The sequence below is a fragment of the Lathyrus oleraceus genome, chromosome 4 (genome assembly GCF_024323335.1).
Source record: "Lathyrus oleraceus cultivar Zhongwan6 chromosome 4, CAAS_Psat_ZW6_1.0, whole genome shotgun sequence".
Lineage (NCBI taxonomy): Eukaryota > Viridiplantae > Streptophyta > Magnoliopsida > Fabales > Fabaceae > Lathyrus > Lathyrus oleraceus.
Window position 1 is genome coordinate 17,377,708 of NC_066582.1, and position 5,743 is coordinate 17,383,450.

The following is a 5,743-nucleotide window of genomic DNA, read 5'->3' on the forward strand; positions in this document are numbered from 1 at the left end:
GTTTTAAGCTCTTTGAGCTTCCTTGAGTACATACAAGACTTTATGCAGCCTATATACTTTTCCTTCTTGGCCTTGCTTCACAAAACCCACTAGTTGTGCTATATAAACCTCTTCATCTAGAGGGCCATTCAGGAATGCACATTTTACATCCATCTGACACATGTGTGAAGACATGACTTCTCAGATGTTTTGATGACGACAAACTTCGCTACAAAGCTAAGACCGATTAACAAAAAGGATTGGTCAAGATTCAAGCTCATGAACGAAGTATTTCAACTATATGATCAAGTCTTGATGAAACGCATGAAGAATCGTCTTTCAAATGGATAAGGTAACACTTGAACTCTAAATAGTTATACAAGTGTTCAAATCATGTTTCATTCATGCCATAATCATTGAAAGTATTTTTATGCATCAAACAACTCATAACACTTCACTCTTTTAACTATTTTTCAAATTTGTGACAGAGTAACCAATTACCCACTTTAGAGTAACCGATTACTCTGTGTTATTTTCAAATATTTTTTGAATGTTGGAACCAAATAATCAATTATCCTTTTTGGGGTAACCGATTACTCTGAGAAAATTTCAAATCTTTTTAAATGTTGAATGCAAGTAACCGATTACCCAATTTAAGGTAACCGATTACCACTGATCCAGAGTTAAAAATAAATGCATCTTTTCATGGAAACTTGTCTATTTTCTTTACCATGAACCATGGCAACCTTTGGATTATTGCACTCACTTCACTACGCCAAAAACTGGAATAGACAGCGCACCTTAGAGGGCGCTTTATTACAAAAGCGCACTCTAAAGTGAAGCGAAAAAATAAGGAGCGAACAACTGGAATAGACAGAGCACTTTAGAGTGCGCTTTTGTAATAAAGCGCCCTCTAAGGTGAAGCGAAAAAATAAGGAGGAGATAGAGGGACAACAATACAGGGCGCTTTTTAGAAAGCGCCCTCTAAGGTTACCCTTAGAGGGCGCTTTTAAAAAAGCGCTCTATAAGTCCATGTGCATTTCCAGTTTATAAAGCCCTTTTGGAAAGCCTTAGAGAGCGCTTTCATAAGCGCCCTCTTAGGCCCCCTTTAGAGGGCGCTTTTTTTCCACAAGCGCCCTCTAAGGTCCCCTTTAGTAAACATTAAAATTATAACATACTGCGCGTTTTGTTATTTCACTCTCTGTTATTTTCGTTCTTTTTCACGTTAGGGTTCTCACTGCTACGATTTTCGCTACTTCTAAGGCGTTCTCCTTCCACCTCTGTTAGATCTACGACGTTTCCTCCTTCTATTAATTCGTTGTTAGCTGTTCGATTTTGACACCATAGGTATTTTTCTAATCTTCATATTACTTGGTTTCTCTTCTGACGTTCGCTATTGTTCATTTTTGGTTTCATTTTTCTTGGTTCATACATTTATTGAGTATTCTCAACAATAATTATTGTGTTGCAATGCTAGCAATGGAGACTAGGCATTATGGGTTAAATTTCACCAACTGTTCCATTTGTTTCTCGATGTAGAAAAAGTAGGCATTATGGGTTAACATTTGATAATCATAATTTTGTTATTAATCTTTTTGTGCCTCTGACTATATTTCCTCTTTATTTGAATGTACTGTGTGTGTTGGTGGCTGATTTTGTGGATATGAAGAGAAACCTGCAGCATCTTGTAAGTAGTAGCTCTAACTTTTGCTGGCCCTTGGTAGAGATTCTCTTTTACTATTAATATTTTTGCCGTTCTCTTTCTTTTTATTAGGTGATCCACATATATTCTCTCCTTCCCTACTATATGAAAGTTTCAGTTACCTTATCCTAAACTCTCAACTTGATTAACATTAATCTGATACTGCAGGTATAAATGAGCTGGAAACTGCATTATCTACGTACAAATCGATTTCTGCTGATGCTCCTGGCCAAATAATTTGGTCTGTGGCTGAAAATTATCGTTTTGAACCCGCCTTAATTGAGGTATTTTTGTTTCTGTTTTGACATTTTAACCTATGAATCTGCCTGTCCATTTACGTAGTTTGTTTGGCAGGGCAAGAAGCTAATTGCTGACATTGGCAAAATGATGAGTGTCCAAGTTATTGTAGAAGGATCAATGAACAGTTCAAACCCATACTTTTCAAGTTCTTGGAGACGCAGTTTTACTGTATGTGCTGTGAAATTAAGTTACACATTCAGTATTTGTTTTAGTACAGGAGAGTATCTGGCGTAGCTTTGAATCACTTAATCAACTCTACTATTCTGGCATAAAAATGTAGGGGGGAAAATCTACTTTATAATTTAATAATTGAATATGTTTCCTAAATTTACACACTTTATCAAAATAAGTCTGAGATTTCTTTCTCAGATATGAATTCTTTTTAGTTTATTTGACATCGCCGATGGAGTACTACGAACTTCTGGCCTATATTCATTAACATTCGTTATGGTTTTCTGTATTTCCTAAATCAGGCTATACTAGCACTGGCTATTTAAAATTCTGAAATTTTTTATTAACTTCCTGTGTTATTAGCATTTTGCATACCAATTTTATCCTGTTTTTCTCAACATTATTTGGTTCCTTATGTGAAGTTATCATTTTTTTCTTTCTGGCAGGGAGGCTTTATTCTCGATATGGGTGTGCATTTCATTGCGGGGTTAAGAATGGTAATATTCAAAATTTTACTGTCTAATTCACAGACAATTTTATTCATTAACTTGTGTTCTTCTGTATTTCCTAATGCAATTTATGTTGCAGAAAACTCTGATTATCATTGGTGTAGTAAAATCAAGTGGGACTTTCTGGCATCTGAATCTTAAATTATGAATGAACCACTCTTTATCAAAACTTTCTTACTAACTATGAATGAACCACTCTGAAACCTAAATCAAATGGGACTTTCTGGCATCTGAATCTTATAATAATTTAATGGCCGTCTCCTTTTATTCTCGACAGCTTGTTGGGTGTGAGGTAGTTTCAGTTTCAGCTATGACATCGAATGTGGATTTGATCTTACCACCACCAGATAATTTATCATCTGTCTTGTAAGCCTCTATTTTCCAGAAATGACTTTACAAATACTCGACAGAAATGTGAATTATTTTTGGAATGTTTTTCATCAGTCATTTGGAGAATGGATGCTCAGGAGTATTTGTAATGGTTGTCTCCTCCAGATCCCCCAAGGCATGTGGTAAATGATCCCTCATCTTACAAATACACACGTGCACGCGTGCTACACATCCCAAACAGTAGATATGTTCATTATTCATGCATTTTTCATTCAAGTCTTTAATCATGGCATTAAACACATTATAGATCTTGTGGCGAGTTGTTGGCACGAATGGAACCCTTCAAATTGAGCAAGGATTCCAAGGATAACACGGATACCTGGTATATACTATAGTTATAAGTTACACTATAGGTTTTCAAAAGTAATAGCTTAGGTAGATCTGAACTTCTCCTTCAATATCCACTAAAGTTGCAATTAATTTATTCAAATCACTTTCAGTTATCTTTATTGTTTTCTGACGTTATGATGCTATATAGGTTTCATTATATGATGCTAATGGACAATGCAAAAGCTCATTTTTCCCATTCAGTGGAGTAACTGAAGAATTAAAAGCTTTTTTTAATGATGTTTCTGAAAACACCCTCAAGGTATTAAGATTCCTGCAAAATGCTTCCACAATTCCACCTTCTAATTTTGTAGTTTTGTGTCAAACTCGTAGCATATATTTTTGTTCATTACATTCCTTTCTTATCCTCAATTAAATGTCCATGCTAGTATGAATTCTCTAGTCTAATTTATTTCTATTTTGCAGAAGGGTAGTCAGTTTGTACCCGAGCACCGCCTCTCTTTTGTCGAGGGTGCGAGAGACGTTGCTCTTTTAGAGGCAATGCTTGAATCTGGATCAAGGCAGGGCAAGCAAGTTCAAGTGAAAAAGTTTTGAGGAATATACTAAGTGTAGATAAACAAGCCAGTAGATCAAGGCAGAGAGATCCACGTGATTGGATGAAGTTATAGGATTTGTATGCATTTATTGAAATTATTACTTGTATGAATTGGTTGTATATTTAGAATCTTTAGAAGTTAAACGATTATATATCAGTGGATTGTTGTATATGTATGGATTGTTGTATATAAGGCTTGTTGAATGCAATGTGTGAAAAAGGGCTTCAAATTATACAGTTTTAGGTGTACTGCTTCAATATACAGGTTGTCTAAAATAAATAAAAAAATATAGCGCTTTTTAAAAAAAAAATTTAAATAACCACCCACTTTAGAGGGCGCTTTCCAAAATAAGCGCCCTCTAAACCCTTTAAATTTCCACTTTAGAGGGCGCTTTCCAGTAAAAGCGCCCTCTAAACCCTTAAAAGTTTCCACTTTAGAGGGCGCTTTCCAGTAAAAGCGCCCTCTAAACCCTTAAAAGTTTCCACTTTAGAGGGCGCTTTCTTTAAAAAGCGCCCTCTAAAGTGGCCCTTAAAAGGCTTAAAGAGCCACTTTAGAGAGCGCTTTCACCAGGAAAAAAAGTGTTGTCTTTACCTATGCCAGCGCCAGATTAGAGGGCGCTTTAAAGCGCTGTTATAGGCCAAAAAAAGCGCCCTCTTTTCCCTTATTTGGCGTAGTGCTTGAGGAGTTGTTTAGACATTATATAAACATCATTTTTCATATTTCAATATCACCTCCTTGCAAAATTTCAAATCATTTACACACATTCTCTCAAACTTTCTAAGTATTCATCCAAATTTTCTTAAGAGTGAAACCTTGCATAAACTTTCATTTTCAGCATCATAGTTTCATTCCATACAAAGAACACTTGTATTATTATTGTGAGAATTGAGTGTTACAAAGGAGAAGATCAATTGATTAATTGATATACTACAAATTCCAACTACTTTCATCTTCTATAAACATTCAGAATTATATTCTTTGATTACAACTTATTCTTAGGATTGTTAAGAATAAGTTTGTAAGGTGTCATCCTTGTTATCCGGTGTGTGGATACAAGAGGTCCATTTGTGAGAAATTAAGTCTCGATTGGACTTTAAACATTGTAAATCCAAGAGGAGTGTTCTTGGTGTGTTAGAATTAGATAGAAAGACCTTAAGGTGTCTTGTCTAGGAATCTAACATTATAGTGAAATTCTCTTTCGTGTTGAAAGGGGAGTGGAGTACTCTCAATTTGTAAGGGGAACCACTATACATCATGGTGTTCTTTACTTTCCGCACTTTACCGCTTTTCTCACATAAGCAACTCAAGAAAGTAAAAGTCATAAACCGTCAAAAATCCGGAAAATACTCTAAGTGCCTCATTCACCCCCTCCTCTAAGGCACTCCTTAAACTTACAATTGGCATCAAAGCAGATTATAGGTAACCTGTTCCTAAAAGATCCGCATGGCTTCCGCAAGCACGAATCCGGTTTTTAAAGACGGTGGAAGTAGTAACAAACCACCACTATTCTCTGGAGAATATTTTGATTTTTGGAAGATCCGTATGAAGGCACATCTAGAAGCCCAAGGATAAGGCATATGGGAAGGCGTTGAAGATGGTCCACATAATCCTATGAGTGTGGTCAATGGCGTTGGTACTCCAAAGATAAAGAGTTCGTATGATGAAGATGATAAGAAAAAAATCTTAAATGAAAAGAAAGTAATAAACATTCTTCAAAGTGCCTTAAGCATGGATGAATTCTTCCGCATATCTCAATGCAAGACGGCGAAATAAATATGGGACACCTTAGTAGAGACACATGAAGGCAC

General features: G+C 35.8%; 1 pseudogene; it reads left to right on the forward strand.

Moving 5' to 3' along the window:
* The first annotated feature begins 1,635 nt into the window (after window positions 1-1,635).
* On the forward strand, window positions 1,636-4,043 carry LOC127135782 (uncharacterized; annotated as a pseudogene).
* The last annotated feature ends 1,700 nt before the right edge of the window (window positions 4,044-5,743 follow it).